A 22263-nucleotide genomic window follows, 5' to 3' on the forward strand; every position below is an offset into this window, starting at 1 on the left:
CCTGCTTATCCCCTCTCATTTTCCTAGTATTGTGGAGGGGGGCTAATATAAACTGCCTCTACAAATACTTTCCTTAGACTTTTTCTAGTTTGATTATTACTATTATTTATTTGCAGTGCCAGGCTTTGTTTTCTCAAATGAATGGGTATCAGGGCCCCAACTGGCTAAGACACTGTGCAAGCACATAACAAAAGATTGCTCCTGTGTCTAAGTTAGCTAAGAGAACCTAAAAAGTGCCTAATATTAGTGTCTAAGTTAAGAGCCAACATGTAGGTACTGTAATATATGTGGAGACTACAAAGTTACACTGAGATAAAAGCAGATGGTATGTTAAACTGGTCAGACCACACCATTAATCAAAATCATACCACTAGTAAACAGTCGCATGATTCTTGTAGGTCATTGTCATATACACATTTTTATATACAGAGCTGTATAATGGTTTCTGCATTTTTCATAGACATCTATTATATTTTAAACAGTTTACCTAAATCACACATTTCTCTGTTTCCTCAAATCACTTTTTGAAACTCTCTTCCTCAAGTCCTTTCCTGGATGCTTGTACAGTTGGTGCAGAAAGATTTCTGTACAGCCCCAGGCTTGGAATATTATTAAGTATATTACTTTTAAGTCATATTACCTTTTCTCCTCGTTGTTTTGTCTGATAGATTTTAACGTTTGCAATGGCAGCTGTTTCTGGACGGGGATGAGCACCTTGTGGGGTCTCAGCAACTAAGTTTCTAATAAGGAATTTCTGAACAAGTTATTTAAGGTACCACCCTGCCCTCCCTTCGTGGAACTAAAATAAACATAAGTTTCGAAGTACCTATCAGTAATTTAAGTGATGTTCAGGATTTACTGGAACGTTGTTACTTAAGGAAAAAGTAAGAAAAACAGAACATTTATAAGTAAAGTGAAATTCTAAAATAAAATGTTGGAAACCATGGAAATACAGACTTAGACATCTCTACCTTTGAGCTGTTGGCTACTCACTCTTTTTCTTCTACTACCCCTTTTATCCTCTGGCTGCAAAGCTTTCTGACCAATTAGCATTAATATCTTAATAGATCAAATATAAGCTTCCTGTATCTCATCTCCTTTCTCAATATCCTTTCCTCCCTGTATGCTCTGTCCCTCATAAATATTGGCTTCCTTCAAACCTTAATCTGTTGTCTGTCTGTTTTCCCCTCTCAAAGTACACTTACTCAAAGTGTAATATGCTTTGGCTTCCAAAAGGACATCCACAAATATCATCTAGGCCCCAAAATATGATGATGTCACCTGCTTTTTTATTTTACTTATTGTGAACATTGTTTCAGGTTTAGGCTTATAATGATATTCTTCTCTGGATACATCTTAGAGCTATGCCACCTACTATATCCTTCTCCCTGATCTGTCTTCTTTGATGCCTTTTTATATTCACTAGAACAGGGGTTGTCAACTGGGTGTACTCATACCCCCAGGGGTACTTGAGAAAGCCCTAGGGGGTATGCACAGGTGGGCAGGGACAGAGTGTAGCCACCCACCACCCAGTGCCTCCACATCCCAGGAGTAGGGCCGGGGCAGGTTGAGGGTAGCAACACTCCTCTGCAGGCCACACAGGTGCTGCCTGGCTGGCCAGACACGGGGGAGGTGGGGAAGGTGCTGTGGAAGCTTGCATGCAGCTACTGCTGCTTTTCACACCCTATGTTGCTACTGCTCTGCGTCCAGCTGTGCATCACTCTCCACCCCCCTGCTCCATGTCTGGCCACTGGTGGTACACTTATTAAAAAAGGTTGAAAAGCCCTGCACTAGAAGCATAACTAACAAAAGCCTACTGGAGAGCTGGGAGGTTCAATCTTTGAGGAACTCAAAGTCCATGACTGCTTCTGCCATGGTTCAGTCTACTCACCTCTATGTGTTGTTGCTGCTGTTACAACAAAGACATGGTCCTGATGCTGCTGTCACAGAACGGACTTCACAGGGAATGCCATTGTGGCACCCCATCTAAGTCAGTGCCTGGCTTGTCACTCTTAGCTACACCTGCTTCCCCAGTTCTTAGTCCAATAATCTATTACCCTTGGCTCATTCTAATTCATCTTAAAAGCCCCCTTCTTGCACAAGTATTTAATACATAATGAATACTAAATAATTAACAACTATTTATAAAGAATACATTATATATAATTTATTATAAATAAATACCAAATAAATTATAAATACATAATAAATGATAAACACTTAGGCCAAAATTCTATTACACCTCTTGTGACCCTGTTCCCTGCTTGGAAAACCACACTTGAGTCCTGGAAAAACTGCTAATGAAAAAGACAGGTGAGTAAATTAAAAAAGAACAGAGGTCGTCCTCCTTTCTCCTTTATGTCATATACAAATTTGACCCATTCATTTTTTTTCACATAAGAGGTGAAGTAAGATATGGACCTTAGGCTGTAAGGTTGCTGAGGCAGAGTGTCTTTTTGTTGTCTAGTTGAAGAGACAAACTGAACCCAATGGGATAGGAGCCATGGATGTTATGACTGTTCAAATAAGAAATGACAATGAGGAACCTTCCAACAGTTTTAATTATTCTCTTTTTTGGATTTTACAATGTGCCCTTCCTTGTCTAGGGCATGTACAAGAATGACATTTTTATTGTTAGTCTGGTAGAAACACTCAGTTCACAGTTTTTCATCTAACCAAAAAATGGTGAATCTGGTAGAAAGTTAAACCTTCTTCAACAAGGTTTACCTCTAGTGTGATAGGGGCTAGTTGGGTTTAACAAACATTTGTACCAAGTGATAGAAGCTCCCCCACTGTCCTCTGGGCATCCCAGTGTGCATTGTTTCTCTCCCCTACCTTCCAGAGAGGAAAGTATATGACTTGGTTGGACTGCACTATTATGACTGAATCACAGACCTCCTGTCAGCCTCTGGGCTGGAAAAGCCCAAACCCTCTCCACAGCCCCAAGGCTACGCAGCTGACACCCCACTCCCCTGCCCCAATCCCAAGCAGGTTGGTTGAAAGAAGCCCTCCAGCACTCCCCAGATCTGCCAGCACCCCCTTACTTACCAGCACCCCATGGAGTACAACAAGGCCGACACCTGCAACCCCATGCCTGGGGTTGCAGGCACAGTACTTTGAAATACCATGGGAGGGTAGAATCCCCCTGCCCCTGTGACATTTCAGAGGCCCAGGCCTACAGCCTCATACACAGGATTGTGGGTACCAGCTTGAAATGCTGCACAGGTGGAGGGAGCATCACTCCCATATGGTACTTGAGAGCCCTAGACCGGCAACCCAACATGCAAGGCTGCAGGTTCAGATTTTCAAGCTTTCTTTCCATCCCCAGGGTCCCAGCAGCACCACAAGAACCCCACTTCCCCAGGACTAGCTAAGGTGGTAGGGCTTCCCATGGTAGCAGTATGCATCCTAATGACAGCCAGGAAGCTGGAAGCTGCAGCAGTACCACAAGCCCTACCAATGATCCCTCTCCCTCCCTCTTCCCCACCAATAGAAAGCAGCCCAACCCAGCCCAAATGGGAAATACAGCCCCCAGACAACTAGCTGGCACTCAACCCACTCCATCAGCACATGTCCCTAACCAGAATCACTTGACCTGCAGTGGAACTGGTCCCTTGAAAGAGGTAACAAGCCACTCGGCTGCTAAAAGAAAAAATGACAGGCTTGACAAGACAGCAGTCCCACTCCGAGTCTACAGTTTAACAGCCTGAGAGATGAGAGGGAGAAAGGGGGAGTTTTGAGGGAGGGAACTGGGACCTCCAGCCAATGCACCCTGACATGTGGCCTTGGCTGCTATCACCTGTCTCCAGGAAGACTGTGGGGCCTGAAAAGCATGTTGGGATGCATGCTTTGTGTCCCTGTGACTGGGTGCCATAGGAAGTATGGTCTTTCCGCAGAGCAGACAGCTAGCAAGTAAACGCTTCTGCATACTTCTATCAGTAGGGTATTCAGTCATCTAAACTAAACTAACTAAATCTTTTTTTTTTTAATCCTAGAATCTTGTAAACACTTACAGATGTGCTTAAATTTAGTCATTGACATCAAAATCTAGTCCCTCCACAATGGATCCAGTGATGCCTCTGTTGGGACTTCTCACATGATTAAACTTGAGTGTGTGCTTTATTTAACTGCTTATAGAATGGGGTCTAAGACAAGGTAATGCATATGCATACATATAGCTAGATTTATATGTGCACAGACACATTCACTTCTTATAAATACATATTATATCTTTATAAATTCCTTATAGATGATGAAGGAAATGGTGGCTTCTTGCTGAAGCAAATGTTATCAGTTAAGCTATGAATAGATGCTTATCTCACAGCTCAAAATCTCAGTCTCCTTAACAAGAAATGGAAAAGCCCCCCATGTTGATGTTCATCAGAAATCATTCACTGTTGGTGTCCAATTTTGACCAAAATTTTTAATATAATTATTTTAGAAGGCATTTATCCAAACACTGGAAAGAAAATATAATAGTTCCAGTTTTTTAAAAACAGTGATAAGAAAGATTGTGCATCATATGACTCTATTAGACTTATGTGTATGCCTGCCAAAATACTTTGGAAACATTTATTTTTTCATATTCAGGCATGTATTTCTGAAAATAATATTTTTGGAAGAAGAGCAAGCTGGTTTCAGAGAAAGTTATTATTGCATAGACTGATGCTCAGCTTTGCACTGTTTAGCATCTAAAGATGTGAAAGGACAAAATCGGTGAGTTGGGTTGGGAACTAACTAAGGGGTCAAGCCCACATAGTGTTAGTGGACAGACCTGTATCATCTTGGCAAGAGGTAGCTAGTGGTGTTCTGCAGGGTTCTGTTCTTGTCTCAGTGCTGTTCAACATCTTTATTAAAGATTTAGATGAGGATGTGGAAAGCATGCTGGCCAAGTTTGCAGACAATACTAAGTTATGGAGGAAGATGGTCACGCTAGGGGATAGGATGTAGATTCAAGCAGACCTGGACAAGCTAGAAAGGTGGATAGAGTGGAACCAGATGCAGTTGAATAAGTGCTTCATCTGGAGAGAAGTAACCTGCAACATGAATATAGGAGATATCCTGGCCAGCATGATAGCTGAAAGGGACCTCGGGGTTATGTTTGATCACAGGATGAACATGAGCTGTTGGTGAAACCCTGTAGTCAGCAGAATTGATAGCATCCTGGGATGCATTAGCTGATGCATCATGAGACGCGCTAAGGAAGAAATACTTCCTCTCTACTCGGCTCTGGTGAGACCCTAGCTGAAGTACTGTGTCCAGTTCTGGGCATTGCACTTCAAAAAAGATGTGGAGAATCTTGAAAGGGTCCAGAGAAGGTCCACACGAATGATTAAGGACTTGAAGAACAAACCTTATGAGGAAAGACTAAGGGATTGGGGACTGTTCAGCCTGGGGAAGAGAAGATTGATGGGGGACTTGGTGGTTGTCTATAAGTATGTAAGGGGTGAATATCAGGAGCTGCAAGAAAAATTGTTCACTAGGGTGCCCCAGGGGAGAACAAGGAGCAATGGCCATAAACTGTTAGAGGATGGTTTCAGGTTGGATGTAAGGAAGAACTTCTTTATGGTAAGGGTAGCCCGGGTACCCTTCTTTATGGTAAGGGTAGCCAGAACCTCAGTGTGGAGGTGTACTGCACCTCTGATACATGTAACATGCAAGGCCACCAGAGCACATCAATTTAAGTGCTCCAGCAGACTCAATTAATCGAGTGTGCTCTGATGCACTGGATTTCCAGTGCATTGGAAAAGGCTCCCTACATATGATTAAGTGCCCTATTTCAGCAAAAATCTGAGCTGGAATAAGCACACTGAAAATGCAAACACTGGAGCAAAACAAGCCTCGAGTGGAATGTCATCCTTTTACAATCAAATGGGCAGAGGAATCGTTTTTGGCAGCATTAAAGGTCTATAGATCTAAGGCAGAGTCCATTGTATTGTATGGAACAAAACTTTGGGGTTCTGACTCTATGGTCCATTAAAAAACCCAAAAGATTTCCAATTACTTTTTGAGATGTCTTTATCTCTATCTAATTCTACACCACAGGGGGGAAGGAGGAGGGAACGCAGCTCATGTATTCTGAAGCCAGACTGAAAAATGTGAGAACTTTAGCTCAATTAAGAAAATAAGATGAAAATTAGATCATTTATAACTACCAGACACCCTCAGAAATGCATTTTAGCATCCTAAGAAGCACCTCCTTTTCCAAAGAAACCCTTATTTGAATGGTGTCATAAAGTGAATGGCTCAGGGGCTACAGGGCATTAGAGGGTAATAGCATGCCCACCTAGGAGTGCTGGGCCAGCTGATGGGAATGACGATTAGCCCTGTAAGAAGTTAAAAACTCCCAGAGAGATGATGCTGAGGAGGAGGGAAGCTGAAAGGAAAAGCAAATCTGAAGGACTGAAGTGAAGCCCATGCTCTGGAAAAGTGAGGCAAGGGAGAATGTTCATATTTTGTTTATTCTGTTTAATTTGAGGTAGGAAAGGGAAAAGGCTGGCTCCTGAGTCTCACTGAAGGAGTAACAATCCTCTACAAATGGTTAAATAACATATACTATATTGTCCTCTAGGCAAACGTCATGGCAAATATACTGAGTCACTGACCCAATATTTCCTATTTTTGAAACAAGACATTCATTTAAGAATTAAAGATGCCAGCATGCAGATAGATATGTTGCCAGTGGGACTATTTTTTCTTCTATGTAGGATGAATGTAGTTATGTTTTGGGCACCATTTATTCATTTTAAAATTATAATAAAGCTTCCTCTTGATCACCATCTGCTAAAATTATTTTCATATGACCTGAAAAGGACTCAAATATCTAAGTCCCCAATTATCATGAGAAAGAAATATTAATGTTGGAATTTATCTGGGGATTCAGAAGAGTACAGATTTCTGAAAGCTGGCAGACATCATGGCCTCAGCAGGAGCTAGCAAGCCTGCAGTTTTCACCCCCCTGTGCCTTAACACACACACAGTGTCACCATGTCATGAGTTTTGCTTGTCAGCAGTTTGAGGTGCAGTTCCTCAGAAACCCCTGAACCTATCTCCTTGAAAATTGGCAGGCTTTGTTGCCTCATCAAGAGCTACCATCCCTACAGTTTTCACCCCACTGTGGCTTAACACACACACACAACATGAGTTTTGCTTTCAGGACTTTGAGGTGCAGTTTCTCAGAAACCCCTGCAGCTATCATCTTGAAACTTGGCATACATCATTCTCTCAGCAGAGACTACCACCCTTCAAGTTTCATCTGAATCAGTCAAAAGACAAAAAAGGTATAGATATTACACTGATTCCCTATTATACCCTATGGCCAAATCTCTGAATCACTGAATCTTTTCCAAATCTTTTCCAAATCTTTTTAAAATCTATTTGGAAGCTCCAAATCGATTCAGAAAGCCCAAAGCTTCCAGCAATTCAATTTGGATTCGTAGATTCAGCCTCTGAATCATCTAAATCATCTCTGAATCTGAATTGTGATCTGAAGCTTTGCACAGCCTTAATCCAGTCACTCCACTGAAGTCAGTAAAGCCCCATTCATGTATGACAAAGAATGGACATTGGTGTAAAACCAGTAGTCCCACCAGTATGACAAAGTATGTCTCACCATTGAACTAGCTCCAAAAGCAAGGCATCTAAGATCTGAAGGAGTTGGGTAGCTTGGAGATGTTCCCTTAGATAAGTGCTTAGAGCCAGAAGGGATCTGCAGAGGTTGTATAATTCAGCATTAAAGTCTGTTGTATTTCTCAGTCATGTATGCCTGTGTCTGTTGAACCCAGGAATCACTTCACGGTGTCAGAAGTAGTGAATGAGAAAGAACTTGAAAGAATATGAATTTCAAACTGAAGAAGAAATCAGAAACTGAGAACAATATGAGCAGTCATGTAGAAGACCAAAGGCATGAGCCACCACAGTTTCTGCCTACACCGTTAAGTAAAAGGCCACTTAGTCATTGAAATTTTGCAGCTTCCACTTGACTGTGTGATGATGTGCCATATAGCAAAGAACTGGAGGGCACTCAAAAAAGTTTTGAGTGGAAGCCAGCTACCACAGGGGCAGAAGAGAAAAATGACAAAGGCAAATCCTCAGTTTCCTTACATATTGTGCAGCTGGAAGCTCTGTTTATAACAACTTTGCCTTCAAAGAAGGTCAAATATGCAATTAATTGTAATACTGCCCAAATCTGAGAAACACTGACAACCAAAAAAAAAAAAAGAGAGACCCTTGAAAGACATAGATTTCTTTTTTTACATGCAAGCAAATAACTGAACTAAGAAACTGAGTAACATCTATGCTTAGAAAGGGTTATTGTGACACTGCAGACACTACATTACAAGAAAAGCTATTTTGTGAGGGGAAACTTGTCCTTAGTAAAGGCTCTCTCTGATCTAGAGATCAGAAACTATGGTGGCCCAGGCTACAGAGCTGATTGCTCGTAAAGGGGTTATCCATGAAATAGGCATAAAAAATTGTGGCTAGAAGAAGTCTCATTACGGGGTGGAATTGTCCATTAGGAAGGTGCTCTCTAAGGGAGGGAGAGCTCACAGGCAGACAGGTAGCAAATGTGAAAAACAACATGACCTCAAATGTTTTGCTGTATTTGGAAAGCTCTGTTTTAACTGTAGGAGGACCATTTCTCCAAGTATTACACAAAAACCTTAATTGCATGCAGTTGAATGTAAAGTGGAGGAGAAGGGTTCTTTTTAATAGATATGTTTGAATCAAGCATAATCAATGAGGGACTATATTTTGCTTGTAAGAGTGCAAGGGGCAGTGGTTTCATTTAAATTAGACATTGACGCTCAGATTAATATTATAGTGTAGCACAAATATAGAAAATTAAAATTGAGACCAAAAGCGAGCTCAACAAACATAAAAATAACTGGGTATTCAGGAGAAATATACAAGTCAAAGAGAGATGCATTGCTAGCATCCAGTATAAAAACAGATTATACAAACTCACATTCATTGTGGTACCTAGGGACCATACCAATTTTGTGTCTTGAAGCTTGTGAAAAACTGAATCTAGTTAAGAGTGTTCTTGCAGTACAAGAAGACAGTCCCAGAATATGAGACACTCATGTCAAAGTATTAGGATCTTTTTGAAGTACAAAGTTGCTGACCAAATGAACATACAATTCCTATTAATAAGTAAGAGCCTCCTATTATTCATCCATGCACAAAAATATATATTTTTCTCTGTGGTAGACTCAAGGTGAAGTTATCCAGGATAGAAACATTACAAGTGATACAGAGAATCCAGGAACCTACAAAATAGGTTCCTTACTTATTGTAGAGACAAATTAACATCCAGTTATGTATATGCCCAGATCTGAGGCACTTCCAAAAAGCTATCAGATGAGAACATTTTAAATTGCCAACTAGAAAGGAATTATAGCCCAATTGACAAATACAGCTTTTCAGTAAATTGCATGCCTCGTCAGGATTTGGCTGTTGGAGCTCACTGAAGAATGCTTTAAATCAGTGATGTTAAACATACAGCCTATGGACTAAACCCATTCCCTGAAATCCTACCACCTAGTCTCTGGTGCTGATCAGTCCTACACAGGGCATGGCAAGTGCTCATGGTGTGGGGTTGGTGCACAGGTCAGATCAGTCACATGAGCCCACGGACACTCTCCTCCTCTCCCTCCCCATCTCCTTCCCCTTCCCCTTCCCTGAAGCATACCTGATTCAGAAGCTGCTGAAGCCAGTCTGGGACCTGTGGTGGAGGTTGTGTGGATCCCGGTGCAGGCAGAATGGGCATCACATGCAGTGCAGTCTGGCTGGAGCAGCAGTTACACTCCATGCAGCATCTGCCTCAGAAGCTCTGGGACTGTGCTGCACACAAAGCCTGTTCCAGCTACTCTGAGACCCACAGTACATGTGGTACCTGCAAGTGCATGAGTCCCAGACCAGCTGGAGAAGGTGCCAAAGTAGGAACTGTGTGTGCTGCAGTCTGGCCAGGGTGGCCACCATGTACAGTGTGGCTGCTGCTCAGCCAGATACACAACACGTGGTGCCTGTTCCCACCGCTCCTGGATCCTCACCACATGTGGTGCAGATTGGCTGGAGTGGCCACCAGATCTGGTATGTTGGGGAGAGGAAGGAAGAGGAGAAGGGGGTCCATGGGCTTGATCTGAATGAGTATGACACCCCTGCTCTAAATTACATACATTTAATGCTCTCTTTAAAAGGTACAGATTCCTGCATCTTTATTTTGATATTGCCACCACTCCTGAAGTGTATCATAAACCCTGTACATGATTTACACTGGTGTGGATGTTATCATCTGGGTCTCCACTAAGCAAAAGCATGACTGCAGGCTTTGAGAAGTGTTGGAGGCTACTACAGCTGCATATTTTAAATGGAATAAAGCAAAGTACATGCTAGGAGTCACTGACATGATTTATATAGGTGATATCTTGTCCGCTGAGGATGTAAAACATGACAAGGCCAAAATTAAGGCCATTGAAGTGATACCTTGTACTCAGTCGAAGAAGGAGGTGCAATGCTTTTTTGACATGGTAAATTTTCTAGGAAAATTCATACTAAATTTGTCAGCAAAATAATACAATTGAGGACAGTCCTCAAGAATAAAAATGGTGCTGGAATGCAAAACAGGAGGAACAATAGCTTATGTTGAAGGAACAGCTGGTACAAGATCCTGTATTAACATTTTATAAATCTGGAAAACCTATAAAAATGTATCATATGCATCACAGTCAGGGTTTGGTGCAGTGATTTTGCAAAAATATAATCATGATTGGCCGCCAGTGGTATATGCTTCCACATAAATGACCGATGCAGAAACCAGAAATGTACAGCTTCAGAAGGAGCTACTGGGAGTTTTGTTTGTCTGTGAGAGGTTTCACCAATATATCTATACCAGGAAACAGACCACAGACTCCTGATAGCATTGTTTAATGTGCTGTACTTTGAGGCTTTGAGGCTTCAAAAAGTAATGCTTTGGTTGCAAAAGTCCAATTAAATTGTGATCTACACAACAGGTATATTTCTGTTTACTGCAGCTGCACTCTCTAGAAGTATATCCAGAGAGTAGTTTTCTGGTTTCATTTAGCTGTAAAACCAGAAAAGTTCTTTAAGACAGAAGTGCACGCTTATTTACACTTCATTGTCAAGTCACTTCCTATAGTAAATAGGAAACTGCAGCAAATAAAAAACAAAACAGAGAAAGACAATTTATTGAGACTCTTGAAAAAATGATAGCTAAAGGTTCATTGGAGTACAACATTGATTGCAATGTAGATGTAAAAGATTACTGGAATTGCAAATATGAACTTTTGGTGGTAGAGGGGATAGGTTTTAAACACAATAAGTTGGTGATACTAAGGAGTCTCCAAAAGAAAATATCGCAGAAGATCCATGAGGGCCATTTAGGAATTAAGAAATGTAAAAAATGAGCACACAAGGTGATGCACTGGCCCAGGATGAATAATGATATTGCAAACATAATAAAAAATTGTTGCCTTTATTTAAAGTTTCAGCCATATCAGCAAACCAAGCCACTACAACCTCATGCAGTTTCATCCAGGGCAGGCGAAAAGGTTGCCATTGATTTATGTCGAATTCAAAGATGTATTTAATAGTTACAGACTATTCCTTATATCCAGAAGTATACACTTTGTCTACTACTACTGAGAAGTCAGTGATGGCCAGCCTGAAGGTTATATTTGCAAGGCAATAGATTCCAGAGGAGTGTTTTACCAACAATGGACCTCTGGTCTTTAATTCTGAATTTAAGCAATTTGCTGAGGATCAGGACATTTGGCACAGTACATCAAGCCCTAATTATCCCCAATCAAATAGCCTTGTAGAACAGTCTGCTTGGACCATTAAAACCTGCTGATGAAATCATTTGACAATGTGGGTGACTTTCTGAAAGCATTATTGGCATTTTGAAGTACACCTCTGGCAAATGGCTGGTCACCAACACAGCTATTAATGGGTCAACAGATATGTCCTACCCTGCTGATCTATGACAGCTTACTACAGATCAGGATAATGATGCTGTCAGTGAGACAAAAGAAACTCAGAAGCAGAGACAAAATTGGTATTTTGATAGAAAAGCCCGGAAGTTTCCAGTACTAAAAGCTGGGCACAGATTCTGGGGAATGGCACAGATCTGGGCACAGGGTCTGAGTCTGAGGAATTATGTCTCAAATACATGGGATCAGTGTGGTACAAAGTATCTCGTAAATACACAGTTGCGGTCTTCCACTATTTTGTGACTGTTAGACCTTGGGATGCCCTGGTGAACAGATGTTCTCCCAGTTTCTGATGTACATCCCATACATACTTATAGGCTGCCACCAAGTCACTTCGTTTCTCCAGGCTGAAGAGTCCTATGCCTCTCATCTTCTCATAAGGCCTGCTCTCTTGATCTCTAATCATGCATGTGTCTCTCATCTACACTCTCTCAAGCTTCTCCACATCCTTTCTAAAGTATGGAACCCAGAACTGAATGCAGTACTCCAGCTGCGGCCTCACCAAGGCTGAGTAAAATGGGAGGATGACTTCTTGGTTCTTGCTCAAAATGCATTGGTAGATGCAAGCCAGAGTTTTATTTGCTTTGCTGGCTGCAGCATCACATTGGTGGCTCATGTTCATCTTGTGATCAATCATGACCCCCAAGTCTCTTTCGATCATGGTGCTAGTGAGTGTAGCACTGCTGAGCCTATAAGTAAGTATGTGGGTTCTTTCTCCCCTGGGTGCTGCACCTTGCATTTCTCTGTGTTGAATGTCATCAGGGTTTGATCCACTGACCTTGAGAGCCTGTCTAGGTTGGCCTAAATCATCAGCCTATTTTCTAGCATGACTGCACTTCCCTATAATTTAGTGTCATCTGTGAATTTAGCCAGTCTACTTCTGACATCCAAATGCATATAATTTATTAATATATTAAAGAGTACTGGTCCGAGTACTGAACCCTGGGGAATGCTACTGGTCACCATGCACCATGTTGACTCAGTTCCATCAATTATCACTCTCTGGGTCCGACCACAGAGCCAGTTCCCCAGCCATCGGACCATAAAGTTGTCGAGGCCACAGTTCCCCATTTTTACCAGGAGGACATCATGGGAGACCAAGTCAAAGGATTTTTTGAAATCCAAATATATGACATGAACCTGTGTTCCTTTGTCCAGGTAGTATATCACCTGATCATAGAAGAAAATGAGGTCAGTCAGGCAAGACCTACTCACAATGAAGCCATGTTGGCTCTCTCTCAGAATGTTGCCATCCATGTTGTTGATGGTTTCTTTGATGATTTTTTCCAAGATCTTTCCAGGGATTGAGGTCAAACTGATTGTCCTGTAGTTCCCTGGATCTTCCTTCCTTCCTTTCTTAAAGATAGGAACCACATTGGCCCTCTTCCAATCTTTTGCAACCTCTCATGAGCACCATGAGTTCTTATATATCCTTGCCACTGGTTGTGCTATGATATCAGTAAACTCTTTTAGCACTCTTGGGTACAGTCTATGCGGGCCAGCTGATTTATGGATGTCTAGCCTCTCAAACTGTTCCCTCACAAGATCTTTACCAGTTTTAAGCATATATATGCCCTTACCCAGGTAATCCTGCATCCTGTCAGGTAGGGTGATCCCCTTGGGCTGGTGGAAAACCGACGTACATTAATTGTTGAGATTAGCTTTTTCCTGGGTGTTGGTTGTCAGTTGGCCCATTTGGTTCAGCAATGGTCCAATGTTGCCCTTAGTTTGATAGGGATGATCCTGCCTCAGGCAGGGGGTTGAACTGGATCATCTACAAGGCTAAGATTTGCCCTATAAGAATCACTCATACAGCACAAACTTAGATACTAAATTCTCTGGGTGAAATAGTGTTGCTGGTTAATTCTCTTTTCACACTGTGAAAGAAACTTTACATTCATTTTAGGACTGTGGGTTACTTTTCCTTGTGCTTAATAAAAAGCAGATCTATGTCTAATTCAAATTATTGAAAAATATAATAATAAAAATGAATTAAATGCATAGCAACTTATTTGGGCAGAATAGTAATTGCATGGTATAGTAAGCCACATTGTTACCTGATTATTATATACACAGCTTTTCTTACTATTGTGCCTTTTTGTGTTTTATAGAGTAAAGGACTCTGGAACACTTTGAGTGACAACAGTAAAAATGGAATTTGAAGGACAATGGATCATGAGTGAGTATTTGCAATAGCTAGCTCTTATATAGTACTTTTCATCTATAGATTTCAAAGCAATTTATGAAAAAAAGATAAGCATCATTATCCCCATTTTATTGATGGGAAATTGGGCAAGAGGGAAGGGATGCTATTTGCTCAATGTCACCTAACATTTCTGTGACAGTTACAAGAGACTATTATCTTCTAGAGGTCATGTAGTCTCCAACATTATTAGGTGACTGTAAGATCGCCCACTATTTGTTAGTGTTTTCATAGGAGCTGATGTTTTTACCATATTTACCTGAATTTAAGTCAACTTAGAGTTTAAGGTGACTTCCCAGTAACTGTTCTACACATAGAAAATTTGTTATAATTTTCCATGTGTAGAATATAATTATTGGAGGAATCTCTTAAATTTGTCTATCCCTACCAATACCACTGCAGCAGGAAAAGGGGCCCCATACTCAAATCCAAGACAAGCCCCCGTCACCATGTTGAATAGAGAAAAAAATATCACCTTTGATTTGAATAAATATGGTATTTACTTTTCTTTGCAAAAAATATTTTGTCAAATCACAGGATCATAACAGGGTGGAAAGGACATCAGGGCTATGTCCACATGAGCACAGACATTTGTTTTCCCAGGGACAAGAAGCAGCAGTGCACCTTGTGCCACTGCTATTTATCTCCAGGGAATGCCCATGCCACATGCCCTCCGGCATGCAGTATATTACCCCGGGTGGGGTAGGGGAGACAGGGGCCAGCACCTGGCTGGCCCCAGCAGCCTTACCTGGGGTCCTGGGGGCTGGGGAAGCAGCAGCCATAGAATTCCTGCAACTGGGAGCCTACCAGCAGCTGGAGTGTGGCAATGCCCACTGCTTCCACATGTGCTGCCCTACTTTTTTTTTATGTGAGTTTTTTTAACCCTGGGATCTCCTGGGGTCAACCCCCCTCCCATGCTTCAAGGTAGCAGCACGGAGAACATCCACTGCAGATGGGTCTGTGGTGTCACATACAGCACGGCTGCGCTCATTTGGACATAGCCCAAGAGATCATTTTGTCCAATCCCTTGCTCCAAGTATAGATATTCCACAAACTCTTTAGGTAATCTGTTTCAATGCTTAAACAAACTCTGAGTGGAAAAGCTTTTCCTTAATATCTAACTTAAATTTCCCTTGTTGCAATTTAAGACTATGATTTCTTGTCCTGGTCCTTATGGCCACAGAGAATAGTCCAGTGTTTCTCAACCAGGGTCCCACAAGATCCCTTTAAGGATGTCACACAGCTGTCAGGTTGAACTGTCCTGTTGCACCTCTGTTTCAGGGGCACACTTTGTGGCCTGATGGGGAAGCAGCTGTGACAGAACTACTGCAGTTCAGCCTCATGGGAGGGACTGCTCTGAGGCTGCTGCTGCTGGCCCACCTGATGTAAGTATTATACTCCAGGATTCTAAAGCAAAGTAAGAAGAATCGCTAAAATCTTAGGTACAATAAATGAAGTAATATATGGTTGCTAAAAAGAATGATGACAAGTGGAGTGAAACTAGGTTGTTTCTAGGGCCCATGGGCTCTCACTAATGGGAGAACAACTCCTTGTCCCTTTTTCCACTATCCTTACATTAATGCTGGAAAATTTCTAGGCTGCTCTGATACTACATTTTCTTCTGTGACTCTTGTCAGGGCCCTATTCTCCTTTCCCTTTGGGGACCTATTCTCTTCTCGTTTTGGGTGCATAAAATAAATCTGTGAGATGCTAGTGAAGTGCTGAATCAGAATAAACAACATACAGCACTATGAAAAGTTACTATGCTAACTGTAAGACAGAGAATAAGCAGGTATGAGGAAGTGAGCTAAGTGTTCTTGAACTCAGAAATTAATTTGGAAACCTTGATGATATGCCTAAATGTGCTAATTGAACTAGAAGGTCCAGGAACAATGATTTTTTTTGAATGAATATATTTCATGTTCTATCTCAAATCAGCCAAATGAGTTCCAAATCATATTGATTGCGCAGAACTCACTCATTCCAAAAAACATATTGATTGAGCAGGCAGAGCTCAATCGTTCTAAACACCATGTATGGCGCTACAACCAGTGAGCATCCTCCATCCCAGGTTCTCACCCTGGGACTTCAGATACTCCCAAATCTTTTGTCAGGCATCCTACATGCAGGCCCAAGCCTGGAGATCTTGGGATTTGCATGCCCTCAGATACTACAGGCAAGCATCCTCCATCCCAGACTCTCTAGTCCAAGACTTCAGACACTTCCTACACATAATCTTAGCCCACAAGAGGTCAAGAGTCCAGGAACAATGAATGAAAATCAGGTGAAGGGAAGGGAGGAAGTAGGAGAAGTCTATGTCTGCCTTGCAGGAGAGAAAGGAGAGGTTTCCTCTGCTGGCATCATAAGAGAGTGATGCTAAGTTCAGAAAAGTTATGGAGTACTGCCTTGAGTTTAGAAAAGTTGAAAACCATGGGAATAGTCTATTGTCATCTTTTTGATAACAACCCTTGAGGGATTTGTTGACCGACCAAATTCTGCTTCAGTCTTCAGTCCTTTTTTCTTTGACTAAATAATCACAGTTTTTCCAACCTCTCCCTGTAAGTCATGTTTCCTAGACTTCTAATAATTTTGTTTCTCTCCAGGGTACTTTCTTGAAGCTTGGTGACCAAAGCTGACCATTACACTCCAGGTGAAGTCTTACCAATGCTGAATGGAGTGGATGAATCACTTGATTTGTAGATAGAATTCCTGATGATACAACCCAACATGATGACTTCCCCCCCACCACCCTCCCTAGCAATAGCATGCCATTGACTCATTCATCTTGCTGCTCATTTATGTTCACTCATTTGCTGTTTTCTGTCATTTACAAAGTATATAGTCAATATAATTCTCAAGACCATTAGTGGGGATATTATAGAGAGGACTTTGAAATTAATACTATTTTCAACTAACGAAATGATTTAAAGATAAATCCAATACAGGCCTAAGGATAGGTGCTTCGGTGCCTAACGTTTAGGTGCCTGGGGCTCAATCTAAAATGGACCTCAGCTTGAGGGGCTTGAAACTAAATTTCCCATCTCCCAAGACAATGCCTTACCTACCAAGGTATCGTATCAGCAAAGCTGAATGGGTTACCCTCATGTTAAAGCTCTGACATGGGGGGAATAGCCACAACTACATTTTGTGAAGTGCTTTATCTTGTTGAAGAATGATCATTACATCTATTAGACTAAGTCTTTCAGAGCCTTAAGTGCCACTTAGCATAGTTTCTGAATCCCACTTTATTTAAGTAGAAGCAGAATTGTAGATATGTGCAGAACATTCAAGTCAAACAGGGATCATTTAATAAATTTAGGTGCTTATGGGATTATACATTTGCTGAGAATGGTTTTATTTTGAATCCCAAATTTGGGAGCGAGGTATCTAACTCCTGTTTTAGGATCATAAGTTATTTTGGTTCTGGTCCTTTGTGTAGAGCAAAGCATAGGGTATATAGCAGCTATATTTTCTGTGATTCTCCAGTATTAGAAGTAATATGGTCAGATTTGTTAGCTACTTGTAAAATTTTCCCCCCAAACCCATAATGATCATGAATGTGCAATCAATACTATATGACAGAAGGTTCAAACTTCAGTTTTCCAGTGACTTCTGCAAGAAAATGCTCCAATATGTAATGTGTCCATATGAAATAGAATTCTAAGCATGGTTTCTTAAGCACAGTAAGCAATGATGTGCTATAGTTACTCTGTTAATATTTTGTCCTGAAACTAATGATAGGCATATTCTATATACTTCTACTGAAGACTCTATGCTGGTCATGGATAATCCTATTATTTCAATAGTCTGTGAGGCTGCAGAGATTTGTATAATAAGCCCAGGAACCTTGGCTTTTATAAAGTATTGATTTTCCATCAAGCAATAAAATATGGTGGCCAGGTAAGGAAATGCTTATGTTAGTTAAGGATAGTAGAATGGTACAAAGTGGTCCCACTGAGTTCAGGGACTTAAGGCCTACTTGAAATAGTTATGAGCACTTTCATCTTTCATATACATTGGTACAGTTCCACTGATGTCAACTTCATTGACTTATTCCACAATTGGCTCTTAGATTCACACCTAATTAACATCTAATTTACAGTCTTCTATATTTTACCCTTAAATTGGCACTCAAGAGTCTAAGAAAGTGTATTTTTTATGCTGAAAAGTTAGAAAAGAGAAGTGTATCAATAAAAGCAACTAAAAGAAAGGAGTCTGAATGTGTAAATTAAAATGTACCACCTCTGTACTTTAACTTACACTTGCCTCAGATATTCAGCATGCATCTTAAACCAGCTTGCTTTCCCTCATACTCGTATGTGGGTGAGTAGTTCTAAGGGAGTCTGAGACCAACAGGGCCTAAGTGATTACAAGGATGTTAATTATGCCCCTCTTCATATCATCTTTTTTACTCCTATATTTTGTTTTATATAATGCAGTGCTCCTTGTGTAGAGTGAAAGGATTTTCTGGTTTGTTTTTTGGGGGTTTGGGGGTTTTTTGGGGGTTTTTTCCCCCAATATGCTACTGTACTGCATATTGGTACATATATTGAGCTAGACAAATGTGTACTTGTTGTGTCTTATTGTGTGTTCCTTGTACTGTCCCATTAAGACCAAAGCCCTCATGTTCAGCAATGCAGGTTATGTTGCTTTGCAGCAGTTTTGCAGCACTGGGGACTCCATTTTCTTTGCTATGAGGAGCCACAGGCTTTCTTGGTTCCTCTCCCTCCACAGGACTGGATGGGGTGAAGTCAGAGGCAGAGCAGGTATAAGATCTCTATTCATATACTGATGCAATTATTAAGATCCACCCTGGATATAATTTCAGAGAGTTATAACAATAAATAACTTATAGGTCAACACAGGGGTGTCCAAAGTGGTGTTGTTGAACTCACAACATTTCATCTGGTGACGATGATGGGATTTTTTTCTGAGAATACACCCCGAGATTGTGGGATAACATTCTGAGACCAACATTCTGTGGCCGAAAATTGATACAGAATTAGATCAGCTTATCATGCAGGGGGTCCTCGAGCCAATTGTACATACAAGCTAGGCCACACCAATTGTTTCTGTTTTAAAACCTAACAACATTGTTCACATCTTTGGGAATTACAAGTGCACTGTTAATAAAGCACTTAAGCAGGATCTGCACACAGTGCCTGCCATTAACCAGTTCTGTCTGTTCTTGCAGGAGGAAAGGATTTTGCCAAACTTGACCTTGCTCAAGCCTATCAGCAATTGATAATGGATGACAAGGCTGCTGAGGCCCAAACAATAATTACCCACCGGGGAGCATCTGTGTCAAGCACCTCCAGTTAGGAATTTCTGTGACACCAGGAATTTTCCAGCGGTTCATGGAAAAAATGCTAGCAGGAATTCCTGGGGTTGTTCCATACTTTGATGATATGTTGATTATGGGGCCATCTAGAGAGAAACTCACTGAGAGACTCAGAGAGTTTTACAGATAAAGCAGGTATCAGAGTAAAAAGAGAGAAATGTCAACTGGGAGTTTCCAGTATCAACTTTCTGGGATATCAAATTGATGCTTCTGGCATTCACCCAGTTGAAGACAAGGTAAAAGCAATACATGATGCCCCTATGCCAAAATGCAGACAGGATCTTCAAGCATTCTTAAGATTTCTCAATTTTTATTGCATCTTCTTGAGAGACAAAGTCACCATAGCAGAGCCCGTTCATCACTTACTGGATAAAGGAGCTCCGTGGAAGCGGACTTGCCAGCACAATGAAGCTTTCCAGGGCATCAGGAAGTTGCTAACATCAGACTCTGTCTTTGTTCACTATGATGAGTAGAAGCCACTGTCCATTACTTGTGATGCCTCGCTGTTTGGTGTAGGCACTGTCCTCTGTCACACATTGCGTGATGGCATGGATGCATCCATTGCTTTTTACTCTAGAACAATGACTTCAACTGAGAGGAACTATGCACAGACTGATAAAGAAGCACTGGCAATCATTGCAGGAGTAAAAAAAAATCACAATTATGTTTATGGCCGCAAATTCAAAATCTGAACAGACCATAAACCCCTTCTTGGAATTTTACTATGGTAAAAAGAACTCCTCCTATTTTATCTCCCCATATGCAATGCTGGAGCATCATGCTAAACACATATGACTATACACTTATGTATAAATCTGGGAAAATGATTGCAAATGTTGATGCATTGAGCCACCTACCACTACAAATACCTGATTGTGCTACTCCTCCACCAATGGAAGTCCTCATGCTGGAATCCATGCCAGAAGCCCCTCTTCAGGCTGATCAGATAGCATGGATGACTGCAAAAGACCTTATCCTTGCCCGTGTCCTCAACTGGGTGTGGAGGGGCTGGCCTGCAGACAAATTGGCTGAGAAATTCAGGCCATTTTCATCACATCAGCATGAGCTGTCTGCCCACAAGGGTTGCCTCTTGTGCGGAAGTTGTGTCGTAATTCCAGAAGCAGGATGCCAAACCATACTGAGAACACTGCATGCAGCACACCCAGGCATTGTAAGGATGAAAGCGCTGGCTAGAAGTCATGTATGGTGGCCAGGTATGGACAATGACATAGAAAGGGTTGTGAGGGAGAGCAGCATTTGTCAAGCAACCCATCATAATCTACCAAAAGCACCAGTATTCCCTTGGGAAATGACAAAGGATCCCTGGTCATGCATCCGTATTGATGTTGCTGGCCCTTTTCAAGGTAAGAACTTTTTAATTGATGTTGAGTTGTACTCCAAATGGCTTGAAGTGATTACTGTCTCAACTCTTACATCAACTGCCACTGTAACCACTCTCTGTCAGCTGTTCGCAACCCATGGGGTGCCTGACACTATTGTTTCTGAAAATGGTAGTGCATTCACCTCAGCAGAGTTCCAAGACTTTGCCAGCTGCAACCTCATTCAAACTGTTTTCATTGTTCCTTGCAGGCCACAGGCCAATGGGCAAGCTGAGTGAATGGTGCAGACTACAAAAGTTGCACTGAAAAGGATCATTGTAGGAGACTGGCCTACCAGACTGACCGGATTTCTGTTTGCTCAACATGTAATTTCTTGCCCTACAACAGGGTCCAGCTCATCAGAGCTTCTTATTGGGCAACATCTCAAGACATGCCTTGACCGTGTTAACCCAGACCCTGTGAGAGACATGCAGTTTCAGAAAGATAAGGATTTGGACTTTGCATTGGCATCTGGTACCTTATGTCTTTTCATCCCACAAGAGACTGTGTTTGCTCAGAACTATGGGACAGGTCCACAGTGGGTTCAATCTAAAATTGTAAGTGTCACAGGACCCATATCATACATAGTCCAGACTGATGACAGACAAGTTTGGAGACGTCATGTGGACCAGCTGTGTGGGCGCTCTCCTACTGATAACCCTACACATGAGCACTATCCAAGTACCAATCCACCACTGACAGGCATGGATTCACTGGAGAAGTGCCTGCCTGTTTCCACCAATGCAAACCCTTTGCCATCACCATCAGAAGGAAGCATCACTATTGAGTCTCCAGATAGGCTGACAGGGCCATCATCCACTGAACCCCTCAGTGAGTCTGGTTCTATGAAAAGACCACAGCGGAAGTGGAGTCCTCCCAAATGTTTGGCTAACTATTCTGTCTAGGAGGAAGGGGTGTTGTTTCTTATTGTGTTTTCCTTGTACTGTCCCTTTAAGACTAAAGCCCTCATGTTCAGCACTGTGGGGTTCACTTACTTTATGGCAGTTTTGCAGTACTGGGGACTCCATGTTCTCTGCCATGAAGAGCCAGAGGCTCCTCTCTCTCCACAGGACTGGACTGGGTCATGTCAGAGGCAGAGCAGGTATAAGTTCTGTATACATATACTGATGCAATTGTTAAGATCCACCCTGGATATGATTCCAGAGAGTTATAATAATAAATAACCATTAGTTCAACACAGCAGTGTCCAGAGTGTTGTTGCTGAATTCACAACATATCAATATTTCACCCCTGTTAAATTCATCAGTAGACATCTGCATGCTGTACAGGTTGTAGACTCATTCAGCAGCCTGGAAAATCCATTAG

General features: G+C 41.7%; 1 pseudogene; it reads left to right on the forward strand.

Moving 5' to 3' along the window:
* The window catches only part of LOC112549429, a 61893-nt pseudogene extending 40717 nt beyond the window's left edge, over positions 1-21176 (forward strand).
* Positions 21177-22263: the final 1087 nt, after the last annotated feature.

Source organism: Alligator sinensis, unplaced genomic scaffold, assembly GCF_000455745.1.
Source record: "Alligator sinensis unplaced genomic scaffold, ASM45574v1 scaffold46_1, whole genome shotgun sequence".
Taxonomy (NCBI): Eukaryota; Metazoa; Chordata; order Crocodylia; family Alligatoridae; genus Alligator; species Alligator sinensis.